This window comes from Passer domesticus, unplaced genomic scaffold (genome assembly GCF_036417665.1).
Source record: "Passer domesticus isolate bPasDom1 unplaced genomic scaffold, bPasDom1.hap1 HAP1_SCAFFOLD_44, whole genome shotgun sequence".
NCBI classification, from domain to species: domain Eukaryota; kingdom Metazoa; phylum Chordata; class Aves; order Passeriformes; family Passeridae; genus Passer; species Passer domesticus.
In genome coordinates this window covers 1,884,526-1,896,721 of record NW_026990160.1, presented here as the reverse complement: position 1 = coordinate 1,896,721, position 12,196 = coordinate 1,884,526, and the positions used below count along the sequence as shown (strand labels likewise).

At 48.6% G+C, this 12,196-nt stretch overlaps 2 long non-coding RNA genes across 3 annotated transcripts; one reads left to right on the top strand and one right to left on the bottom strand.

Moving 5' to 3' along the window:
- Positions 1 to 197: 197 nt before the first annotated feature.
- Positions 198 to 10,111, top strand: LOC135292747 (uncharacterized). 2 transcript variants are annotated; one of them, XR_010354914.1, is made up of 3 exons: positions 206 to 293; positions 5,993 to 6,188; positions 8,594 to 10,111. It is a non-coding gene; the product is annotated as an uncharacterized LOC135292747 (long non-coding RNA). The 2 variants fall into 2 exon arrangements; XR_010354915.1 differs by lacking the exon at positions 5,993 to 6,188 and having other exon boundaries at positions 198 to 293.
- Positions 6,967 to 7,661, bottom strand: LOC135292668 (uncharacterized). Its single transcript, XR_010354889.1, has 2 exons — positions 7,524 to 7,661; positions 6,967 to 7,207 (listed from the first exon to the last, which is right to left on the bottom strand). It is a non-coding gene; the product is annotated as an uncharacterized LOC135292668 (long non-coding RNA).
- Positions 10,112 to 12,196: the final 2,085 nt, after the last annotated feature.

Sequence of the window (12,196 nt, the reverse complement as noted above, 5' to 3'; positions counted from 1 at the left end):
CGCGTTCTCGGGCAACTGAGGCCGCGCCGCTGTCACAGACGCTGCCGCCCGCGCGGTTACCAGGCAACCGCGGCGCCCGAACCTCGGGGCCAGGCCGGGTTCCGGCAGGGCCGGGCGGGTTCCGGCGGGGCCACGCCGAGTTCCGGCGGGGCCGGGCGGGTTCCGGCGGGGCCGGGAGGGTTCAGTGGGGGCCGGGCCGGGTTCCGGCGAGGCCGGGCCGGGGCCGGGCCGCAGTGATTTTCAAATAAGATTCTCAATTGAACTACTGCCATAACTTTCTGAAGAGTCTTTCTGTAAGTATTAGCGAAAGCCTAAAATGTGGTGCTAGAGGCACCTCTGTCAGGTCTGTCCCTTGCTCTCTGTGTAGCACTAGTGTTCTGTCCCGGCTGGAACAGCCGGAGGGGCTGAGCGAGCTGGGAAAGGGGCTCAGCCTGGAGAGGAGGAGGCTCGGGGGGACCTTGTGGCTCTGCACAGCTCCCTGGCAGGAGGGCGCTGCGGGGTCAGGAAGCACTGGAGCGGCGTGGTTCCCTCTCTCCTCTCCCGCTCAACCTCTTCCTCCCTCCCTCCTCCTCCTCCCCCGTTTCCGAAGCCCTCGCAGCCCGCGGGAGGAGCGGAGATGGAGCCGGGACAGGGCGGAATGCAGAGAGGGGATGCCAGGAGTAGGAGTGACTGGGCTGTACTGGGACCATACTGGGATCATGCTGGGAGGGAGTAGGAGCAGCACGATGGCTGCAGCCAGGCCATGCAGGGCCTCCTGCCAAGGGGAATGATTTCAGACAAGTGCTGACTGCGTGGGAGAAGGTGTTTTGTGTTGGAGGGCTGAGTTATCACTGAAGTTTTTCACTTCTGATACTTGGTAATATCAGTGTCATTTTGTCAGTAAGGAACACACTCAGTGCCTGAGACATCTCCATCTCCACCTGCTTCACAACTCCACTTGAAGGCAGATGAAAATGATTTCCTTGTAAATGACCTGTTTTCACCAAATTCTGCAAACTCTTACTGAGGCTCTTTGCCATGAACTTGATTTTCTATTTATTTTTTCCTTTTTTTTTTTTTTTTTTTTTTTTTTAAATAAGAATTGCTTTCTCCTTGCAAATGTTAAGTAAATTTTTCCTTGCCTGGGATGTCAGGAGGTGCACATCCTGTACAGAAACACTCCCCAACTGCATCAATAACCTTTTAGTACTGCTCAATGAGTCCTAGAAAACTGCAGAGCAGTTTTGTGTCTCTGCAGGTTACTTGGCAATCAATTCTCCATCTCTGATAAATCCTAATTTACAAGGAGCATGTGACGAACTCCCTCCTCTGCAATCATGAGTTGGCAGTGCCCATTCTTCTGCAAATTTATGGGTTCAGCAGAATAATATCATAGGAACAGAGATGTTCTGCAGCATTGCTGCTTGGTTTGCTCCTCATTTTGTGGGGCAGACAGCAGCCTTCTACAGCCCTAAAAAGGACAGGGAATTTTCTGGACTGGAAAGAAAAGCATCCGTGAGAGAGGCAGAATGTGATGCTGTTACCCACGGCTGGTGTTGCACCTCTGTTGTCAAATTTCCCTCCCCTGCTGCCTTGGGGCATCTGAGTAATGGGTGGTTTGTAGTGATGTTCTCCTTATTGAAATCAGTCAAGAGTTTGTGGACTTATTTCCAGCATGAAAACAACCCCTGTTTTGCTGGTTGTATGAGGGAAAAAAATTATTTCAGTCAGAGAGAGGACAGAAAGAGGTGAGAGACCACTGAATTTTTTCCATGTGGCTGCAGGGAGGGAGAACAGTTGTGGTGTGGAGATGCGTTGTTAATGTAAAAGCAACAAAAAGCAACCCAAATAGTGAGTGAGCATCACTTGAGCTGCACCTCTGCCAGTTGGGGATGGATCCCTCCTGCTCCTTCCCCTGCCTGAGGCACCTGTGTGGGGCTGGTTGTCCCTGTCATTTACCTTTCAATTGCACAACAAACAACAAGTTTCTTGGAAAACAGTTGGCTTTTCAGACTCTCCCGGGCATTCAAGTGAGTCCAGGAGATGTAGGGATGAGCTGATAAGTGGCTTTGGATGGTCTTGGCTGTTGGGTGTTGCTATGTTTCCTGATGCTCCAAAGCAATCCCTGGCATGCTGCTTTTGTGAAAGGCAGAACAGCTCAAGAGAAAAACGTGCTTGAAATTACCTGTTCTGGGGAAATGCAATCACTGCGAATTTTCTGCTGGGAACTGCTTGTGAACAAAGATGGAGCCTGAATGAGGGATGTGCCCTTGTGGGGGTGCCTTACACTGACACAAAGCTCTCTGTGCCTCTCCAGAGGGTTGTCACCCTACAGAAACTTGTCACTTGAGGAATCTCCTGGCAGGGCAGGGAGGGGAATTTGACATCACAGCTGCGTGCCTGGGAAAAACATCGAGGCAAATTCTTCTTTTCTGGCCAGGAAAGCCAGGGTGTGTGCCTGCTGTGTTCCACGAGGAGGAAATCAATTGCTGAGGGATTTCTGCTGGGAGATTTGTGCTTTATGAAATTAATGCCAGGGGCAGAGGACTGGGGAGCTGCCAACGATAGCACTGTCTTCCTCCCCTCTGCTGCTTTAATTGTTTGTAATGATTGAATAAATAGCACTGTTCTTCCCTGCAGCAAACATAGGCATGTGGCATTTTATTATCTTTATTAGGGCTCCTGTTTGGAATTTCTTTGCTGTATTTCCTCCTTTGCAGAATTGGTCCAAAACTTGGAGGAGTTGGTGTGAGAACTGGACTTTGTGCTGTCAACATTCTGAGTGTTGAGCCAGTGCTAAATCCGTGCAACTATATGGGAATGAAATAAATGACATGATTTAAAGAAGGAAATGCTCCTGGCTTAGGCATTTTATCTGCACAAATGCACACTAGGAGAGGAAGAGCAAATCAGGTACAAGCTCCCAGTACTTAGAGAAGAATGAATGGAAGTAACTTCCTGTTTAGGCTGGAAATTAGGAGAACATTTGTACCCATCAGAAGGGTGTTGAACGGGAGCAGCTGCCTAGTGACAACAGACAAGTGGAGAAGTGAAAGCCCAAATTAAAGGCTTTTAGTGTGGAGTTTTTTGGATGTTGGGGTCTTCAGAAGTAGATCTTGAGTCCCACGGGCAATGCAGGCAGTTTCCCAGGGGAGCATCTCTGTCCCGTGCCAGGGACCTGCTGCCCTGGTCCCACAGAGTGATTTGGGGGGTACCTGATGGCCCAGCAGAGTTTCGGGAAATGCCTCAATGCTTGTTGGATTTGAATGGCATTTGGGTCAAACTGAGTTTCTCCTCTGAGGGATGGAGTCTTGAGCTCTCACAGGTTTTGCTTGAACATGTCTTTCATCTGTCCCCCAGCCCAAAAACCCCCAGCAGATCCCTGCTCCTCCCTCTCTGTGACTCCCACAGCTGCGATCCTCAGAGCTTTTCCCTTACACAAAAAAAACCCTGGAAATTGGCTGGGGTTTATTCCCTCTTGGAGACAAAATTGTCTCCTATTGTGCAGCTCAGGGGGAAAGGAACCTCTTCCTCCCTTCAGTGTGCTGCAACAAAGTGTTTTGTTCGTCTTTGTGAAGAACTAGGAAGAAACACTTCTTTGAAAGCTGAGGGAGCCCAATTCAATTCCCTTATCATTTTGAGCAAAATAACCAAGTTATTTATGTTGAAAGTCACTCCAAAATTTTGAAGAAACCTTTTTAGAAAATATTTCTCTTGGTGACTGATTACAAGTGGGTATGGGAAGAAACTCTTTGCCTTGAACCACTCAAAGCAGTAATTTCTTCCCAAAGAGTAGATGTAATTTCATTTGCTGGGTGAAAAAAAATAAGTAGTAGTGGACCAAAGGAGCTTCAAGCTGATCTCCGTTTGCTGTCAATGACTGAATTAAATGCACAGGGTTCCTATCAGCTTTGCCCGACAAAACATTGCTTTTGGGTTATTGGCGGTTTTGTCAGAAATCTTTGTAGCATGAATAGTTCATGGACTTATCTCTGCTGACTTCAGTCATTCCTGCTGTCCATCATATCTTGCTCTTATGAGGAAGCTCTTTTCATTATGTTGCCTTTTAATTCAGATATCTGAGCCTTTTTCTACTTCTGGTCCCAGTTTTCAGGAGGACAAACATTTTCTTATCTGTGAGTGTATTCAGTGGTGGCCACACAAGTGAAGGCAAGGAACTGGCAGGTGATAATTTATGGAACTCTATAATGGGAAAACCTCAGCATTCAATTTCCATCTCCTTAGAAATCTTTATTTCTTTTCTTGTCTCTTGTGCTCTTTGTGGCTGGTCTGAGTTTAGTGCTTGGAAATACAATTCTATGGATCCCAATTGCTTTGAGAAAGAATAACCTTGTACACAAAGATAAATAAATTTAACTTTTCAATATTAGAGCAGTTTGACATCCAGGCTTGGGGACCTGGCAGTGGTTAGTGCCTGGCCAGCCTCAGAACCCAGAGTTTGTCTGATTTAGGTGAAATTTCATTCATTGGAGACAAAGTAAATTGCCTCTTATTTGCTCAGCACTAAAAATCCATCTGAAGCTGATTGCCAAGAATTGCTGCTGAGTGATGGGATTAACCCCTGCAATGGCACCATGAAATGAGAGACTGGGAGAGGAATATTAAACAATGGCATTTCCAGCCATGTGCAGGCCCTGGTCTTCTGCTCTTGGCTTGGTGCTGTCCAAAGGGCTGGTTTTGATGGTTCTAGAGGCACTAACCTGGGCTGTGAAATGCACCTCAGGCACCAATTGCATCTCTGGTGTCTGCAAGTGCCTTTATCTCCCTTCATGCTCCTCAGAACCGAAATCCTGCAAGGACCAAGTGAATCTCAGACTTTGGGAGGCCCAATAGTGACAGATTTTGGTGAGATTTGAGTCAGGAGATGGAAGCAGCAGCAGAAGGTGCTGTAATCTTCATCCCTGCACTCTCCTGCATGCTGATACAGTGTGAAGGAGGCAGGGATTCCATAAAGCACCTTCTGTAGCTCCTGAGGGAAAACAAGTGGTAAGTTCTTTAATTTCTTAGAGTTTCAGGCATGTTTGGCTGTGCTGCACCTCAGGGCCAGGCTCTGCCTCTCTCTGCTCCAGCTGGTGCTTCCAAACTGCCCTCTGTGATTTTTTTTTGCAAACCAGCTCTCTGACCAGCTTCCACTTTGCTTTAAAAACTCAGCACCATGTTTGTGGCTGAACAGGTCCCAGAGCTGGGGAGGAGGATTTGAGATGCAATTTGCATCACAGAGTTGTTACAGCAGGGAAAATGTCACATCCCTCCTGTGCCTGGCGCTGCTAATCTTGTTCTGAACATAGGAAACCTCTTCAGCTGCTCTCATTATACCTCAATTTGATTACTGCTTTGATTTCACACCTCTTTCATGCATGATTTTCCTCTCTCCTTGGCTGGAATTGTCAGGCCTGAGAATTTGTCAAGCCTTGGGACAGTTCCCATCACCTATCCCTGCTCCTAAAGCTGGTTTGAATTATCTTGGGAACCTGAGCATGAGGGAAAGTGGCAGGACTTTAGTGAGAGGAAAAGTAAGGCACAGAGGCCAAAGTGTAAATGCAGAGTCTGGGGACTCTGTTGTGGGGATCTGGGCCCTGCAAACGGATGTTCTTCCCTGTGAATGGATGGTTCCTTCTCTATCTCCTCCTGAAATACCTGAGGACCAGGGATGGTGCTGGTACTGCAGCCACATAAACTCCCCATGGAGCTGTGTGGGACCCAGTGGGAATCATTGATTTGCTGCTTTTGATGAAAAGTTGTGACATGAACCTCAGTGTCAGGGAGGTGACACGTTAATGCTGCTGCTGTCAGACAGTGCCCACACACCGTGTCTGGAGGTAGCTCTGGAGAAGATGAAGAAAAACCAGGATTAAATCCCATGTGCTACTGAGCTCTATCAGAAACTGCTTGGAGTGAAGTCTGTGAAGTGACTGGGGAGAGCTGGATGAAAGGGACAGCTCTGAGAAGTGTGTGGTACATCACTGATGTCCTAATACTGATCTTTGCACAGAGATGAAAACTTATCAGTTTGCATGGCCTGAATGTCTGGCTCTGGACATTCTGCATTGCACAAGATGTGCTGAGCTCATCTGGCTCTGAAATATCATCTCTGCACCTTAGCCAGGAACAGCATCAGAGTTCTGAACAGATTCATCAAAATCAGTCATAAGCCAGAAGCAAACCTTGGCAATACACATCTGTGGCAGGTGAGGAGACCAAAAGCTCCCAGTCTTGTTCTTGCTGAATGAATTCAGCAATAAAAATTCCTCTCTCTTGACATTGAAATACTTTAGTTTCAGCTCTGCCCCAGACTGTCAGTGTCAAGTATTTCTCTGGGTGCTTGGGGGTAGGTTCTCCCCCTGTAGCTCTCTGCAGGTTGGTGCTAATTCAAGATGTTCCCTCAGGTTCAGATGCTTTGCTGCCTGAGCAGAGTGTGCAGAACAGGGATTACAAGCACTGACATTTGCTGTGCTAGAAAGTGCAAGGGACACATTTGTGCCAATGAACGTCACACCTTGAACTAGGAGGATCAATTCTTGTGCTCACCAGAGTCTGCGGACAGAGGGGGTTTCCAAAGGAAATCGTGGTCCATGTAGGGCTGAGGGTCCCTCCAGGCTGGCTCCAGCCCCTCAGGGTGCCCAGGAGCAGGGCTTGCCCACAACCCAGTGCTCCCTCCTTAGCCCTGGGGCTGCCCAGGGAAGAGCCATGGCTGAGGCTCTGCAGGACCACACAGGCTCAGCCCTGCTCCAGCATGGGATCCGTGGGCCAGGGTACGCTGGGCTTTGCCCCTACAGCTCCCAAGTGTGTCCAGAGAAACTGCAAGGAGAGGCTCACCTCTGTCAGTGGGATCCCTCTGTGCACAGGGACCCCCACTCCCGGGGTGGCTATGCCAGGGACCTCCAGCCCTGGGAACCTGCAGCAAGTGGAAACTACAACTTTGCAAAATGCTGCCTGTGCCTGAAGCAAATACAAGGAGAACTGGGGTGTGAAAAATAAAATTTGTTTATTACAGAAAAGCAGCAGCAAAAATACAGAAGATATTTACATTGTAAGAATATTAGCAACAACAACAATCGATAGAACATATATACATAAGAACCTATCTAGCAAAAATAGATGAAACATATTTACAGAAGACAAAAAGCCCTAAAACCTATAAGACAACAACAAAATGTAAAAGGTATGTACAAAAGGGTGGCATCTCTGTCCATGATGTCCATCGCACCTGGAAGAAAAGCAAATGCCACGGTCACTCCAGTCAGGCACAGAGGGCTCTTGCATGTGCCCCTAGGCTGGCACAGCTGGCCCAGCAGCAGGACTCTGCTAGCAGAACTGAGCCTGGCTGGGTCTGGCATGGAGCTTGTGTGGAGCAAAGCAGGCACAGGACAGGCTGTGGATGGCCACCAGAATCCAGTGCCCTGGCTACAATGTCCCTGAGCAGGGAGCACCCAGCCCAGCCCCAGCCTGGCAGCAGGAGACCCACTCTGCCTGTCCTGCTGCTGGCATTGCTCTTCATGCCAAGATCATGGCCTCTTCCTCACCTTTTTAATCAATGTCCATGTCCTCAATGGACTCTTCCACATCCACCTCCATCTCTTCTTCCACCTCCACATCCACCTCCATCTCCTCCTCCATATCAATCTTTGCATCTACCTCCATCTCCTCCTCTCTGTCTGGGACAGCCTGCAGAGGTAGCAAAACCTCAGAGTGGGGTCCCTGTCCCACTCCATCCCCACAGAGCTCCCGCCCACCCAGGCAGGTGGAAGTGTCCACCTCCATGGAATGGCACCATACCTTCCTCAGGACAAATGGGAGCATCCTGCAGGGCTGGATGACAAAATCCAGGCACTAAGGATCTTTCAGGAGTGATGGGGTTATCAGGGGGCAGGTGACAAGCAGAGTGGGCAGGAGCAGGGTGAAGAGTGTGCAAACACAACGGCCAAGGGTTGTGTTGTGCCCTTTGCTGGGCGCTGGACGTTCCAGCTGGAGCGTGGGCTGTGACATCACAGTTCCCAGGCTCCATCTGAAGTGGACAGTGGAGACCATGGAATGATGGAGTCCCTGAAGGGTTGGGCTTGCAAGGGAGCCTGAAGAACAACATCTTGTTCCCAGCTGAGCAGTCTTCCCCCAGAGCGTGCTGCTCAGAGCCCTGTTGCCAAGGATGGGGCATGCACAGCCTCTGTGCACAGCCTGGGCCAGTGCCCCACCACCCCCAGTGGAAAAGAGCAGCTTCCCTAGATGCAGCTTCAATCAACCTGCTGCAGTTGAAAGCCATCCCCCCTTGTCCTGTCAGCACAGGCCCTGCTGAACACTCTGTCCCCTTCTTTCCTGCGGGACCCTTCCAGTCCTGCAGAGCCACAGTGAGGCCTCCCAGTGTCTCCTCTCTCCAGGCTGAGCATCCCCAGCCCCACTTGCCCAGCAGTCAGTCACATCAGGGCCAGTCAAGGCTGCAGGGTAGCAAATAACATCAGGAACTGAGAGATGCAAGCTTTAGACCCACGTTTGCCTCTAAATGTACAAAATTAATAACAGTGGAGAGGAAGCTGGTGGGACACTGGTTCTCTTCTAACTGGTGATTTTTTGTTTCTTCTTTTCTGTCATGCTGACCCAGGTTTTTCTGTTGGAAAGGAAGCTTGGCACAATGTCCATTGTCTTCTCCATTTGTGAAACACCAAGCAGATTCTGGGCAGGCTGATATGCAGAGCAAAACCTGAAAATATACTAGTGATCCTGAGCCTGGGGGATGCAGCTAAACCCAGCCCAAAGTAATTTCTGCAAAGTCAAGCCTGCTTTACATTTTCTTGAGTTTGGAAAACTTCACCAGTCATTTATAAAAAAGCAAACAAAATCCTCAAACCAAATCAGACAAAAACCCATACAAACAAACAAACCCACGCAAACCAGTCCAACAAAAAGATCAAAAACCCCAAATAAAACTACAGGGAATGAGGAGTTAGTATTAGTTGTGAGGATAGCACAGCAGGCAAATGGCTGCTTGCCACAGGATCACCATCAAAAGCCACAGAGAACGGCTGCTCCAAAATATACCCAAGAGGAGAAAAAGAAAAAGTGATCCATGGCAGCTTTGGGGGCAGCTCCACATTCAGGTGAAGGATGAGCACGCAGTGGTACAGATCCAGCATTGCCCACCCTCCAGGCTGCTCTTTGCTCCTGATGAAAGACCCTTGCAGGACTGTGGCCCCTCTCAGTGCAGTGTCAGTCACTGCCAGAGCTCTCAGCTGAGCCACTGGCATTTGCAGAGTGACATCCAGTGGGATGCCCTTTTCGGTTGGTCTCCTAATGCCGCAGGGGTCCTAAACAGTATATGCCATCCCATTGTTGTTCTGTTGATATTGACTGTGCTTGGTTTTATTTTGTCAGCAGTTCTATTCATTATGAATTGGAATATGATGAAGAAACTAAGGAAGTTAGCACCTATAATTTGTGCACATAGCTTAACTGATGAGGCAGCTCATTTAATGCTTGCTAGGAAAGAACTAGAAAGATTTAATGAAGAAAATTTGTAAAAAAAGAAATGGGGGATTTATGATAAGTAGTAATACGTTTGTTCATTAATTAAATCAATAGCTAAATAACTATACAATATAAAACAATAGTTAAATAGCCAAAAAACTTCTTGTGCAGATACATATGGTTGCTGGTTTACTATAGTGCTTTGGGAATTCCATTGTAAAGTTATGCCTTGTGAAAGGAAAGTAATGAGAAGCAGCTGTAATAACAATCCTTAAACTCGCTAGAATTGCTGAGCTTGCAGAAAGTGTATAGTACTAGCAAGATTTGCTTAGCTTGCAGAAAGTGTATAGTGTTCTGTATAGATATGCCTTATAAGGCATAAGTTCACCCAGCGTTCACAAAGAGGAAGACTAAGGGGGACTAAGCCTTCATCCCACGACCACCAGAAGGCAGAAAAAGACCCCCTAGCAACTGAACGATCAAGCGCAGAAGACAGATCACGTCATCCCTAAACCCGGAGAAGAAGGCAATAAAGGGTGGACTCAGGGGATAGGAGTTTTGTGAGCCAAAGTGGAACGGAGACTCCGGGCCGCCCAGCGCTGTCCTTGCTTATTCTTGCTTGCAAAATAATAAAGATAATTATTTGATCCTTAAATTCAGTGGACTTGTTTATCATACTGCCCAGACCCAAAACTGCCCCAAATGTGCCCCAGAAATGTCTCCAGGGACCCCAAAGTGGACCCTTTTACCCTGTCCGTGAAAATAATAAAAAAATATGTCAAAAGATCTAAAAATAGCACTAATTAGCATTAAGAAGGAGAAATAAATGGCCAGTAGTGGTCAATGATTTAATGAAAGGAATTGTTTTATTTAAAACCAATGACAAATAATTTTTTGATTGCTAAAAATGTATTCAATTTTTCACATAAATATCAAAGGTAATAGAAATATACAGTAATACTAATATAAATTTTAAAACTATAATTATAATTTTATAAATTAATCAATCTTATTTATTTTAAAAATGCATACTTTTTTATGTTTTGGGATGTCAGTCCCAGGTGGGCCATGTCAGACATGGTGAGGCTGGGGTGAGGAGCAGGTTGTCCAAAATGGGTCAGCCTGCAAGGGGATTGTTCCTCTCCATGCCCAGATCTCCTAGGGAGACATTCAGCATCAAGATCACCTGGGGAATCGTTCTTTCACCTCTTTTCTGAACTGAAAAATAAAAAACCACACACGTGATTAAAACCAAACATCATGCCGTCGGTGCACTTTGAAATCTCCCTCCTTAACAGAACTCCAGACTGACTCCAAGCAGCTTCACAAGCCCTGGAGACTTGGAGGAAAATTGAAGGAAGAGAAAGAGCCCCCCAGGGCTTTCTGTATTTTAATCAGCCCCACGGTGGATTTGGGGCTGGGTCCAGGAGCCTCAGGCACTGAGAGAAGGATGAAGAAGCTGCTCAAGGAGTCAGCAGCAAAACTCCAAGTGCCTTGGAGCATGGCTGGGCCCCACTGAGGGCAGGGAGTGCCAAAGGCTCCCCAGGGATGATGAGAGCAGATCCTTGAGGCCAGGAGTGCAGGGAGCCCAGGGCTCTGGGCAGGGAACTGCAATGCTGAGCAAGGCCTGGGCTGGCTGGGGGAAGCAGAAAGGCCAAGCCCTGAGCCCAGCCTGGGCCAGCAGGGCCTGTCCCTCACGGGTGGCTCGGGGCTCTCTGTGGGGCAGGGCGATGTGAGGGGCAGCAAGGACAAATGCCATCAACCTGCAGCCCCTGCCAGCCTGGCCAGGGAGGCCGAGGGAGAGCCAAAGTGCAGCCCCTGCCAGGAAAGTTCCTGCTGTGGGGCCTCCAGAGGCGCTGCCCGAGCCCAGGGCACAAAGGCCTGGGTGCCTGTGGCCCTGCCAGCCCTGCCCAGCCCTCGGCCATCTGTCCTGCAGGCTGTGCCCCCTGTGCGTGCTGCTCCTGTGCCCTGGCCGGCTGCACTCGCCCATCTCGCTGTGCCCCAGCATTTCTCAGCCAGCGTTTCTGTGCCCTCCCTGGGCTCCCTGCACCCAGCGCTGCCAGCTCCTGGCACACAGAGCCGGCCATGGCCCAGCCTCACGCTGCCACACCTCGAGCACCACAATTCCACCCTGGCAGGGACTTTGCTTTCTCCTCAGCTCCAGGCTCAACCTTCCAAGCTGTGCTTTGGGGAGGTTTCCTGCAATTCCCACTCCCAAGGAAAGCTCTGTCTCCTGCTGCTCACAAACAGAGAAGGGCTGGTGGGAGAAGTGCTGGTCAGAGGCTGTTTGGGGCACAGTGACCATGAAATTATTGAGTTGTTTCAATATTCCGTGAAAGAAGGAGGGGCATCAAAAATTTTTCTGCCCTGGACTTATAAGAGCAGAGTTTGGCCTACTGAGGATGCAGATTTGGGGTATTGATTTTTTAAAGAGAAACAGCCCCTAAAAACAATGAGTTCCAGGAAGGATTTTGTTTTGAAGGAAACACTTCAAAAAAGAAATCTTGAAGGAGCAAGAGTAGGCTGTCCCTTTGTGCAGAAAGATGACCCAGAGGGGGAAATGACTGGCCTGGCTGGGCATGGAGCTTTTCAAGGAATTTAGGGGTTAAAAAGAGGGTGCATCACCTTTGGACATAGAGGCAGGTAAATCAAGAAAGGTTTAAGGATGTTGAGAGGTTGAACAGATAGAAAATGAGAGAGGTGAAAGCTCAGTTAGGACTTAACTTGGATACTTCTGTGA